This window comes from Blennius ocellaris (genome assembly GCF_963422515.1).
Source record: "Blennius ocellaris genome assembly, chromosome: 17".
Classification (NCBI taxonomy): Eukaryota; Metazoa; Chordata; class Actinopteri; order Blenniiformes; family Blenniidae; genus Blennius; species Blennius ocellaris.
Genome location: NC_137666.1, coordinates 8,478,355 through 8,492,831, shown reverse-complemented (window position 1 = coordinate 8,492,831; position 14,477 = coordinate 8,478,355).

Here is a 14,477-nt window from a genome sequence, read left to right as displayed (position 1 = left end):
GTTGAATCAACTCATCTCCGACCCCGGACAGAGCCTCGAGAAATGTGATAAAACTGCTTCAAGTGATGTCACATGAAACTGCCTCCATTGGGGATGAAGACCTACAAGAGTGAATTGAATGGGTGGGGGGGGTCCTAGATCTCTGTAGCCCACACTTCTCTTTCTTTTTCAGGCTCAGTGCTCGAGGCTATCTCGGCTGTTTCCGTCGTAACGCACCTGAATCTTTGACCAAATGAAGGGAGAGGAACGCCTGGAATAAAAATGACGTTTCTGCCTCTGCTGTGTCCGTTTGATGCATTTTAAAATGCCTTCTGTGGGACTGACAATGTAACACTCACTGGATGAAGAAAAAAAAAATAAAATCCAGAACTTTTGTTGTTTGATGTAGAAACTTCACTTTTTCTCACTTCCTCTTAAACTTGGGCTCAGAGTAAACACTGAAACTTAACACTAGAAAATAAACAATATGATAATGAGATGGGTTGATTGAATTAATTTTGAAACATCATAGTGTTTACATTTCTCTGAAATAAATATGATTATTTACGACTGAGAGAAGCAATCATATGCCATTTGTGTCAAGTCTCTGTCTGCCCCTGTGTGTCTCACCTCATGTTTCCAATTAACCAATGGCCTTCTCCTTCTGTGTGCTCCAATCACTTTGTTGGACCTGTGCGCTTCCCATACTTGTGTATTTAAACCTCTCTCCCTCAGTTGTCTTTGTTGGTTCATCTCGTCAACGTGTCTCCTTGTCGCTCCTCTCATCGCCCCTGTGTCTCCTCGTGTTCCCTGGACTGCAATAAACCAGTTTTTTTTTAGTCTACGTTTGGGTCCATCCACACACCACCTCCGATCTCTGACATGTTTGTTTATTGAAGTTAGACTCCCAGACACACACATGGATTACAATGTAACCACTCAGGATGCAAAGCTGAATGAAAGTGACAATGTTCATTTACAAGTTGCAGAAAAATGACATGCAGCAATTTTCCCGAGTATTGTACATTAGCAGATGAATAAAGACGTTCATATCTTTCGTCTTCACTGGCTGTGGCACCTTGGGCACATTTCCCACCAACTGCACTTCAATTTTACATATTCCTTGCCCTAAGAACAAAATAATTTATTACAACAAACAACCTATTAATAAGAAATCAATAGGAGACTCCCAGAAGTGTTTTTGCACAAAATGTTAATGAATTGTTAAAAACCTCTTGGGTGAAACAAATTGGAAAACTGAAGAAAGTAAAGTACGAGGATGCTGGATGCCGGTTTTAGATTACAAAGTAAATGATATGGGGGTGGGGGGGTAAAATGAGTTTTTGTTTGCATCCGGTGTTAATGATGAAACGTAATGTGTGAGCCTGAATGTGTGGGTGAGAAATGAGGAAATGTGGAAAAAAAAAAACAAACAACAAAAAACTATTGGTCCTTCTGGAGCGGCAAAGCCATTATACATTGTATTTATTACTCCCCACACATCATTTTAATTTACATTTATGGGGTCGTTGATATCTGTTAAACGTGTATTGATGTGTTGTGAAGTTGGGTTTCATATTGCCGTGCTCATTTCATTTTATTTGACCTCCAAATGCCTTTTGACTGCTGCGTGTCTAGAATCTCAATAAACATGTTCTTCTCACATGTGGCATTCCTTTTTCACCCACGTCTGCCTTTTTCTCATGATTGTAACATTTTATGCAGCAGTTTTATATTACAGTTGTAAAAACAGCCCGACTTTGCACACATGATTTTATAAATTGCTGAAATTTTAGGTTGAAATGGTCACATTGGGGCATAACTACAACAATAAAACCAAAAGTCTGGCTGCATCACAGTGGCCTGCCATCAACATAACACCATTTCCAATTTTCTCAGTCTGACTTTATATTGTTCTTTTTTGACTCGTGTTTCACCATGTTTTTTTTACATTTTAATCATTGAGCAATTGTAAATCGTAGCTACTTTAATGCCAAAATGACTAACATGTCCAGAGATACAAGCACAGGAAGGAACATGTTCACGCACTCGGACGCACATCCATGGAGAAAAATTCAGCCTGTGAGTCAGTCCAGTGAACTCATCATGTTAAAATAAGTTTTGATTTGATCTATTGATGTGGTTTGTTATCCTGTTGGAGACTTCCATCAGAGGATGGAACACTTTGGTCATGAAAACATGGACATGCTCTGAACACCAAAGCAGAAATGATAACTCATTAGACCTTCCAAGGTTTTTCCAATCGTCTATGGGTCAGTTTTCTTGAGCCTGTGGGAACTTTGGGCACATGATTAAAAACATTAAAAAAAATTTTTTAAATAATAAGAATAATGGCCAGCCTACCTGAGAGACGTCCTAATCAGTTTCTGTCTTGACTTGTGTAACCCTAAACACATAAAACTCAAAATTAATTGAGTCTTTAGAATTTCAAAGATGCTTTGATTCCACAATAATTTACTTTCTGTGAGTTTAATGAAGTTTTAAAGTAAAACTATAAAAAGAGCAAACCAGGGAAACTTGAAGACCCCTGCTTTTGCATGTTGGTGAATGTTAGCGTGTCCACCAGTGTTCTAGATGAAGTTAGATATATCAATTGTATGAACATAATTCAACTGTACGGACATAAATACAAATACAAATACAATAACGAATCACTATTTCGACGACTGCATCCTTATGTCATTACTGCTGTTAAAGTTATCAGAAAATGCACTGTAGTAAAGAGAATAAAGCCCAATGGGACGAGTTTGCGACAGTGCTACTAATTTGGGCCACTCTTCAAATATTCTGAATAGAGAAAGAATGCTCCACCCATTATGTATTTTAATTTTCATGGTGTGGCTTAGGCATATTCATGTGCTGGTCAAGATTTTGGTTTTAGATGGGTTGGTTTAACAAGAACAAATGAAAACCATCAGATTTCCCACATTGTTCTCAGTCAAATTAGGTAGGAATTTCTGAAAGCAAACAAACCTGTATTTGATGACTTTAGTGACACGTGGAAAAGGAGTTTGCATCAAACACACTGATGTCAATGCTATTGCAGTATCTCATGATATTGTGCTGAGACGGCACCAGATGGTTGTGACGCTGATCTTACCAATGTCAGACCCACTGTTGATATTTTATTTATTTCTTTGCATAAATGCATTGGGCAGTGCCCCAAAGTTCAGCTGACTACAAGTAAACACAGCCTCGTCCAATTAAAAGTCTATGGTGACACAAATTCGAATGTGTTTCATTCTATACAGATTGCTGTTTGCATCACATACTGGGTCAGTTTGCTCATGCAGTTCAGTAACAACGGGAGGTAATCAGCGGTTAAATGTAGCGGACATTAAATCAATACCTGTTGTTTGTGATTTTCTTTCGTTTTTCTTTATGAAGGCCTGCTTCATCTGTAAAAATTGAATAACTGCCACACGTTTATATAGACAGCTGCTTCACTCATTTGCATCACTCTATAAAACTTGCCTGAACTGTTATTGGACTTGTTGGCTTCCCGCAACTGAGATGTATATTTGAAGACAGTCTGTTTTTTTTTTTCAGTCCATGCTCGACATATTGTACTCGAGACAGGGTATACGCCCTCGACTGATTGCAGGTTTATTATATATTATATATATTGTGTTGGCACACAATATTTACCCTTCTACCCTGTCTTTTGATTCTGTGAGGGAAATAAAAACAATGGAGGAAAAAAGGAAGAACATGAAAACTCAACAGAAATTAGGCCTGGTGCTCGGACCTCCATGCTGTTAATAATCATTCTTCTTAGTGTCTCCTAGGTTCTCTGCATGACTGTCACAATGGATTCAGTGATTACGATTATTGAAGTGAGCTTGTGACTGGAGGTTTGCTGGTTTGAATCCCACACAATTGCTCAGGTTTGGGTCAATTCCAATGGTCATTTGTTGTGCTGCACTGTAGGAGTGGAGTGCAAAGAAGATTTGAAGGTTTTAAATTGAGGTTTCTATTCTTTAGCCTCCATCAATCCATCCACCTTCTTTATCCACTGGAGACAATCTCACTTAACACCAAGTGAAGACAGAGTACTGAGACCCAAAACACATGCTTTTGGAGAACATGCAAACTCCACATTCAAAACCTGGAATCGATGCATTGTGTTAAATCGTGGTGGCTGTCTTTGAACAAATGAACCTCTTAAACCTCAGCGAAGTAGAATATCAAAGGCAGCAGAGAGACAGACACACAGAGAGTGGGAGTCGGGTGATAGGTACTCTTTTGGGCTGCCATCTTTTCCTTGAAATATCCCCAAAGGCTAGAAAACATACAACACGTGTCCCACTAACTAGCTTTTCATGATCCTGAATGTACATACGTATGAGCAACGTTCAGACAAACAGACAGATAGGCAGCGAGAGAGGCAGACAGACGGGACATGTATCTGGAGGGGAGAGTGGTACTCTGTGAGGATTGATAGACTCCATATTGTGAGCTAATGATCTCCCCAGGGCGCTGAGGAGAAACGATGAAACCAGTCTGCATGACACTGTCACACTCCCTATGTCACGCTGCCACCTTCATCTCTCAGTCTTTTCTCCCCGTCTCCTGCTCGCTCCTCTGTCTTCCTCTCAACCTCTCTTTTTCGCTTCCTGGGGGAAATGCATCGATTCACCTTTGTTTGTACTGTCACCCACACATATTCAACTGTCACAGCGAGGAACAAGAGTTCACTGAACTGATGGAGCTGATTTAGAGGAAGAGTCGTATGCGCCGTCCCAGTTTCCCCCAAAATTAAACTCTGTGACATCTATTCTCATTTAGTTCAATCTGGACAAAAATGCCAGAAATGTCTGTAGGAGGTATTTAAAAGATGGCTGAGAATAGGTGGGAGATAGCATCATACTCCAGGCTTTGCAGACATAATAGGAAAAAGATCTTTTTGAATCAATTGTCAGCGCTTGCACAATTGCGGGCACAATGAGTGCATTCACCGGGTGTGTTGATGGAAAAGCACAATCATCGCCTGCGATCTGATTCTCTTTGCCGTGCCGAGCTGTCAGCAACTCAATACAAGACAAGGCAAAGACACAAAAGTATATAGGTTTGGTGTTGACTTCAGGTGGAACATGAATTGCTACCACTGAGACATCACACCTGCATTAAATGGAGCCGACTTGTTGCGGTGGAAAACATACTATTACAAACAAAGACGCACCGAGCACGTTTCGTTGCACTAATGCAACTAATGCACACTGGGGCACCGACATGAAGAAGCGCCATTCATCCACACGCCTGAATCCATCGACATCAGAGCATAGCTTTATTGTCAGTTTCTGTCTCTTGGTGGCTTTTGTGTCTTTGAAGTTGTTTTGTTTATCTTTACAATAACTGCATATTGCATTTGCTTTATGTTTCTATCTTTTTAGAAAACATTTCTGCTGCTGTGGGTTTCTTTGTGGAAGTTTGTTTACCTTTGTTATGTCTCTGTGGTACTTTTTTGTGTTTTTGTTGTTACTTTTTAGTCTCTTTACAGCTGACGTTCAGCTCTTTGCGGTTGTTTTGTGGTTGTTGAGTGTAACTTTAAGTGTCATATTCAAAGTAACAGGTAACAAAGTGATTGATTTGTGAAGTATCTGTACATTATGTAAATATCCATAATTTCCACTCCTTTCATTTTTGAAAATGGCATGTTTCCTTAGCTTCTATGATGACAATCTACAGTGGCACAATCAATGCAAAAGCTGCGGAAGTTGAGTTATTTAAGACCGATTAAGTTGCATCAATAATGGCTGAATGCCCAGACGTCCTGTTTTTGCTTCAAATAAATCCAGATTAATGGAAGGTTGAAATGCAAAATATAGATCAAGATAAATCAGTTCATTATTTATTATTTCTATCTTTTCTTTTGGATAAAAAAATGACGTTATCATGTGTCTGAAACCACCACAACCTTTCAAACTTTCAAAGTGTTGGCTCTGCTACACATGTGCACATATAGAGAACTGAAATGGCATTTATCTCGCACCTTCACACTTTCCCTCTGGAAGCTTAACAAAAAAATAGAAGAGCAAAGTTAAATAAAAAGTTCAACATTGTATTTTTGTACTTGTGCACATCAGAACTTTTTTTTTTTTTACTTCAGGGAATGACTCTACTTTTATTTATTTGATTGAAACACAAGTTTTAAGTTTTAAGTTTTAAATCAAAACAGATTTTTATTTTCCCTTTGATTATGATGCATCTTTGGGTCCTTTCTATAAATTTAGTTTCACTTTGGACCGATTGTGTCTCTTTATGTGTGTATATTGTTTTCTGGTTATTTTGCATATTTCAGTAAACATTTGATGTCCATTCTGTTTTGTGTGTTTTTGTGTTTATTGTAATTTTACGAGTTGATTTGGGTATCTTTGTCATTATTGTTTTTTTTAACCCTAATATTGATTCTCCTTGGGTTTATTTTATAATTATTTGTGACCTTTTAACAGGATTCATTTTTTTGTGTTTGTTTCTTTCTTGCTGCTGTATGTTTTTTAGAGTTGTGCTGCATCTGTCAGTTGTCGGTTTGTGTCTCTTTTTAATCACTATGTATGCTGAAGGTGGCCTCTTGTCATTTTGTGTTTATTAAGATCTATTCCATTTGTTGTAATTTTGAGTCTGTTGCCTTTGCATGTGTCTTGTTTTTTGTATCTTTGTGATTTTGTTGTGATGTTTTGTAGTCGTGCATTTGTTTTCTGGTTAATTTGTGCATCTGTGATGATTTTCGTTCACATTCTGGGCATTTACCCTCTGTTATTTGTCCTGTTTTTCTTTGCCATTTGTCTCTTTCCGAAACCGTCTGGTGCTTCTTTATGGTTGCCACGTGTCCATTTGTGTATGTTTTGTGTCTTTGTAGCACTGCAGTCATTTTAAGCCTTTGTAGTTGTTCAGCTCACTTTTCACTTCAAACTGAGGCTGTGGCCTGGGGGCTCGCTGACCCCGCAGCCTCTCAGCTGGCCCGTTCAGTAATCCCAGCCATGATTGTGCGTGCACTGAAGACAAACAGGCTAAAATGAAAGTTGTTGTTTTTTGTTTTTTTTTTACTGGGGCCACCAGATCTTCTTTCCACTTCTTAGTGTGTGTGTCTCGTGCTTCTACCCTCTTCCAGAGCTGAAAACAAATAATTTTCTCTTGGTGGCTGACATCTTGCCATTTTCGGTTCATTTTCACTTTCTTTGCAAGAGGAAGTCTTTGTAGTCTCGAATCGGAGTTTTCTCACTCTCACCTCTTTTCACCTTCCCTCACTGCTCAGTCAGATTTACACAGCGAAGTCTTTGTTTTGATTGCTTTGCGGCCTTTTTTGTTGACTCGCCTCTTACAGATACAGGCACTGAGGGAGAGACGCAGAGCAGGTTAGCCGCAGATGCTCGGTGCTCTGAGAAGGGGCACCTTCCAGCAAACTCTATGTTGGTTCTGTGAAGTGGCTCATCCGTCCGATGTCAACTTTAAGTGAAGTGTGGACACGACTGTCAAAGGAAGTGCAACATTAGAGAGAGATTCATGCACCCATATGCTACCTGTTGAGAGTCGACAAACCATGTCTTTTCTTTCTGACTCACTGTGACATTTTCAAATAACGCTTTGATTTTTTTGAAACATTCTTTTACCACAGGCAAATGGCAGGTAAACACGCTATAGTAGCTACAAATTATTAGAACTCTCAAAGGAAAAAAAATAGCATTGATTGAAGGGTTTGAATCACTTACTGAGGCAAATTCCACCCCAGCAACTTCATCCGGTGCCGGTGCCAGCATGATGCCCTGTTTGTGCCAAGAAAAAAAAAAAAAAGGCATCTCGAGGTATATGGGGAAACATATTTTATTTCACTTTAATGTCAAGCTGTTTTGCACTGCAGAGGAAAATTGCAGAAGATATCTCCAGTTGGAAAAAAAGTAGTTATGACATTTTAGCTGTAAAGTTTACCGAACAAACAAGACATTTTTCCCCACCCTCTTTTCTTTACACGCTTTCTATTGTTGTTGGGATTTGACAGGATTATTAATCAAGTTATTTGTTAGTAAGCCAGATTATACTGACTTCCCACATTGCATCCCTATTTATAATAAAAGTAGAATCTTCCTCTTCCTCTTGCGTCAAAATTCAAAGAAACTATGTGAGTGTCGTCCATTAACACAGCAAATAGAAATGTATTTACGACAGTTCTTTACATTTTACATCATTTTTGTTTCTCTGTGAGTTTTATTCACAGTACCATTCCTGGGGCTCTGCCTTCTATTATACTCGTAGGGGAATAGATCAATACATAAGATGTAGGCTACACTTGACAAGTAAAGTGTTAATGTCCCTGTAAAGCTGCTTGCTCTGTCATTTCTATACATTGTCAGACAAAATGCAGCTTCTGGTAATGATGGATGGCACAGATTTGTCTCATTAGCACAACATAAGTGGAATGAAATGAACACTACTGGAATGCATAAAGGACTGTATGGACAGAATAAAACCTATTTCACAGAGTCCCACAGTCTACATATCGCTTGTATCTTGAATACAATTGAGGTTTTCAGTATTTTTCAAATTGATGGCGATCTGCATTTTCTTGGAGAAATCTTGAGATATCCTCAGAAATGTGTGGAAATAAAACAATTTTGCAGTTTCAACTTTTTCCATTCCAATCCCAAGGTTGCTGGTACAATCCCAAATGTTGCCCATGCCCAATGTCAGAGTGTCCTTGGCTATATGACTCCGAACTCCAATTTGCTCCTGATCGTGTGCGAGCAAATACTATTGTAGCGACATGGTGTGTGTTTGTATGGGTGGCTGTGATGAACCATGTAAAGCAAGATGGGTCAAACAATATAAGATGCTCTATAATAAACCAACATTTACTATGCATCATGTGGAACTAAGAAGAAATTCAAAAAAGCTTTAGATGACACATATCAATTGTTGAAAGATCACCTCTTGGGACAATTAAAGAGCTTCAGGCGATCGAGTGCTCTCAGCTTCTACCGCACACTGCAAACAAAACTAAGTGGGGCTCCTTGGGTGAAGGCCAAAAAAGAGCGACACGAATGTAACAGAAGAAGGCGAGGCTACTGTGCTCTTCTACTGTCATGGAAGAGCCACGATGCTCTTCAACAGTAAGATGAAACAAATCTTACTACTGAGTGTCTCAAAGAAACTAATTCCGAATATCACCATGACATTTTTGAGAGAACTGGCTTCATGTGGTTAAAAGAAAACATACTTCTTGCTGTTCTGTAATAATGTCGGACGTTTCTAATATTTCCAATTATATAGACTTGATTTATTCATTTATTTGAAAAATAAACATGCAAATATTTCTGACAATGTAGGAACTTGTTTCCAGAGTAAACTTGTGTACAGAGTATTGGAACTCTTGGAGAAATAACACAAAGATATCAAAGTCTTTTTGTCAGTTTGACTTTCACTTTGTCTGACAAGTTTCTGTTTTTGTCACCGAACAGAGTGGCAGGCGTGGAATAGGCAATATGATTCAGAAACAATTTTTCCAGTCAGAAAGACGTTGGACTTTTATTACTGTTGCGATAACAATCGTTTGGTAGTAAGAACTCTTGAAGTAAAGTGCAGTTATGACCTTCAACATTATGTCATAGCAGAGAGTCCATGGTCTGACCTCAGGGCCAGTCTGAGCGCTAAGTCAGATTTTCTTTTGCAATTTTATGGCCCACCCCTTTGCCATGAGTTATTCTATATTTTTTTGTCAGCAGGAACAAACCAACAAATGATGTAGAATAAAATGACAGGATACCATGACACAGCAACGATTCTTTACTTGGCCAGATGAGTTAAATGTATGTATTTCCAAAGCAAACTATGAAACGTTTAAATGCCAAAGTTGGAAAACCTTTTTATAGAAGATTAGTTCATGTGTTTGCTTTCCTAGTCCTATCCAATAACACTGTGTTCGGAGGAACTGAAGATTGTTTTATTGTTAAAAATGATCAATTCAGAGATGTTTAACCCCTGGATTATTTCAAAATTAGAAAATCTCATCATCATTGAAGAATATAATAATGCATTTGTGATGATGACAACAGACTTAATCCTTATTTTATCATTTCATCTCATCTTTCAAAATTTACAAAAGTATTTGAAATCCCCCCCAAAAAACAACACCTTCTCGTCACCTTCTACTCAGTTGCTGGTTGTGTTCTGTCTGAACTTTGCCAAGAACTTAATCTGGAGCGTTCCTATACAATCTGGGGTTCAGGACACTTTTGGATTGAGGAGACCTGAGGATTTTCCGGCTCTGAGGTAGTCCAAATTGGATTTGCACTAATCAAAGGAAGCTAAAGTAAGACACTTTGTAGTATTTCTGAAGGCTTGTACTTTCTTTTGCTGTGGGGTGTTGGTTAATTTGTCCATGTTTGGCTTAACTGGAATGTTTTGACTAAATCAGATATTGCAAAGGAGGTCTATGGCCTTTCACAGTTGTAATATGTGGGCAATGAGTAAATCTGTAAGAAGCCACTGAAGAAGAATAAAAGTTAAAACAGGTACCGGTATCTTATCAAAAGCCACATAGCCTTGCCACATTGTCACATTTCATTAATTAAGAATGAATTCAGATTATTTCTTTGTCTGATACATTGGATGTATGTTTCCAAAAATTACAAAATGTCTTGAAAACTATATAATCCTGCTGAACTCAAATGATTGGTGTCCAGTAAGATGTATATTTGATCTTGATTGTTCTCTCATCCCCCCCTGTCCTCTCCTTCTCTTCTCACACACACACGCACACGCACACGCACACGCACACACACACTCACACATCTGTGCATAGCCATTCATACCACTAAAACAATTACAGGTACTTTCCCTCTGTGTTAAGAGAGCTGCCGAGGTGTGCTTGTTCTATAATTATGACTCTCATTGTGCGCATCCCACTGCAGTGCCCCGAACCACCATATCTGCCTCAGCCACTTTGTTCAGCGAATGTCAGATCTCACTGTGTGGTCTACGAAGAGAGAGAGACCATTATATTTAAAACACCACGGGAACTTCTGAAACAACAGGGACACTCTGTTGCTTTCTTCTAATTTCTTCTCTTTTGACACGAGTCTTTGCGGTTTTGTCTCCTCTGCACACTGACACCTGCTCTCTTTATTTCTTCCCCCTCCCCACCCAGGTCTTTTTATATCTACCCCCTCCAAACTTTATGCCTCGCATGCTTTCACACTCCATTTTCCATGCTGGCTCCGGGTATCCCCACTGTGGAGAACTCTGCTGGTTTCATTTGGGTGTGGAAACACTGTGCTAATATTGCCTGCTTATACCCATTGGGTGGGATAATGGCAGCCATCACTCACTGATGGAACACAAAAACTGACATTTTGCTCTCCTTGCGCTGACAAACAGCATACACCTCCCACTGTTCTGTCACTCGCTCCTTTGTCTTGTGTTCCCCCATTTTTCCCCTCCGAATCTGTCTCTCCCCGACTGTCTCTCCTCTGTCATTTGTCATCCAAATCTCCCAGCTATCGTGTATTCATCGACAGTTTGGTCTTTCAAAAAAAGCTGCAATCACACAACAACAACGCGTGGGCCGTGACCCCTCAAGGAGGCTGTCGAGGAAGAAAAAAAAAAAAAGGAAGCAACTGCACTAGATTTCTAAAAGCTCAACAAGCGATCATTTTACTCTTGCATAAATTATTCAGTCAAGTCCTGAAATGAGGGACACATTAAGGTTCGCGGCTACAATTACAAGTCAATCATCCTACAGGGAGTTCTTGCTGCAGTGATGCATCCATTGGCAGGACAAACTGCAGATATATCACCATGATGCATGTCCTTATATCTCGTAACATATCAGAAGAGACATGCTTTAACACAAAGAGTTGGGATAATATATTTAATTGTATCGTTTCATTTTGATTTTATTTATTTCAATCTGTAAATGCTGTAAAGTCCCACAAACTTGTCCGTGATAACAAAGCGACCGCATAATCAAATAAAATCATAAAGATACGGGATGCCATGTTCTTAGGTGATATTTGATACAATAAGATAGGCTTTATCGTCATTATACAAACAAAAGGTCAAAGGAGGAAAAAGTTAAAAAAATTACAAAAGATATCATAAATACGGAGGTATAACTCACAGGTCATGCTCCTTGTGTTGCCAACACAAGGAATAAAATAGTCCATATTTTGTTTGTTGGCCACACGATGGCATTTTAATTCAAGAAGCTTCCAGTTCAATCAAATTGAATTGAATTAATAAATTGTATTAAGCTATGGTTGTACTCCCCTGGAAATGCTTGAAATGTTTAGGGTTTAGTGACTAAAACCTTGGTATTTAGTTGCTAACTTGGTCCGTTTGAAGTCTACTGCTGCAGGTACTGTGAAGAATAGTGTTGAACCCAACGATTATCTCCAGGCTCATCACAACAAGCAACATCTTTCATCATAATCTTTTTTTTCCCACAGATGGTGACAGAGAAATATTGATTATAGCAGCTTTAAGTTCGAGGCTCTTGCTGAATAATACAAAATCAAGCTCATAGTGTTGGCATCGTGCACGCAGAATCCCTTTACATTTGAGATGGTAAATTTATGGCATAATTACGGTTGAATGCGCAATTATCATCTGGCAAAAAATAGCTAAGACTCAGAGGACTCTGGAAAGTGTCTCACGTGCAGTGCACACTTCCTCCATGTTTGATGCACAGACAAGTTTAGTTAATGTCACTGAATTCAAAACTCTGTCTAATAACACAATGTGAGCTTTCGATCGCATTACAGCTGAAAACCCCAAACAGCTTTCAACCCCCTGCTTTTGATGAGCTTTTATGCAAATCCGTAATTAATTTAATAACTCATGTAAACACTTGACATGAAGGACAAAACAACGCTACGAACAAACAGCCGCCACTTTCTGCCAGGGGGCCTTGAGTAGGAGGCATTGTTAAGAGGTGAGTATCTACAATATGTTTCTTTCTCTCAATTAGAGCTGCAAATCTATCTGGCTGGCGCGTCTGTTCATCTCACACAAGAATAAACTGCAGAGGCTGATTAGTCTAATTGCTTTGAAGGATAAAGGTGAGCGCAGCAAAACACCCGAATGGCCAGTCTGCTTATTCAACCGCACTCAGAACAGATGCATAGAACAGATAATGGAGAGGTTTTTTTTCACAGCTTCCATCGCAGCACCCCCTTCAATCTGATTGGCCACCACGTGTGCTCAACCAACGATCACGCACTAAGTGATGCCAGTTATTGAGTGAAGTTGTCACCAGTCATTGTATTCTAACCATAACCCTTCGATGGCACTTTTTCCACCTTATGGTCGTGTGCTGGAACCGATTCCAGCACCCCCTGGACAGGTCATCGATTCATCACGAGATAAACACAGAGATATATCACCAATCAACTTCACACTGTTGTTTAAGAAAAAAAAACCTAGACAAAACACACTCACAGGGAGAACATGTAAACCAAACTACATGGAAAGATGAGAATGGGGACATTCTCTACTGTGAGGCTTCTCTGTATTCTAAAAAGGAGATGCATTCAATACTGAGTGTGGCTTTATGTCTGAGTGGTTCTGTCTCTCTGTGTTTGCCCTGTGGTGGACTGCCGACCTATTGAGGTTGTTCTGTACCTCCACCTGCAGTCACCTCAGATCAGTTCTAGTCCTCTTCAGTCTTCACATCAGACAAGCAGCCACGCTCAGTAACTTAAAACAAACTATTTATGAGCTCATGTGAGCTCATTATGAGCTCAAAGTAACACATATTTACACAATGCTCATGCCATGTAGTGTTGAGCAGGAGACCACATGATTGTGAAAGGTTTTATAATTATTTTGTCCCATTTAAAGTAAATTGTGAAATACTGTGCCATTTTTACAGGTTTTATTAACCTATTCCGGTCTTTAAATTGGAATAAAAAAAATATGTCTTGAAAATTAGCAAAATTTTAAATAAAAATTGAAATGAACAACAACCCACAATTTATACATATTTCAAACTCCCCTTTAAGAATTCAGTTGGATAAAACAGTATAGAAGATGGATGGATGGATGGATAGACTGTCAGATGAATGGAAAATGCAAGTTGCACCAAAAAGAAAATAATACAAATGGATAATTATGAAAAAATAAACACAGTGACCAATCCAAAATATATGGAGATAACATGGAGAAACATCACAGGTAGCCTTCATTTTTATTCCTTCCAGGTTATTTATTCCTCACATTAACTTTTGATATGCCCCAATATTATGATTGTCATGGGATTTTAACTTGAACATAAATCTCACCACAACAACAGACTTTCACCTCTCACCTCTCTAACTTTCTTGTTCATCAGGTTGGAGAATAGAAGTGTAGCAGGATGTGCTGCTGTTGTTTAGAAACCTAATAAAAACCCAGGATTGATTCCCACAGCAGTTCAATAATAGCCATCCTTCCTGTTTATCCATTCTTTGTGAAGATGTTCAATCCCTGAACACTTCACACGTCAT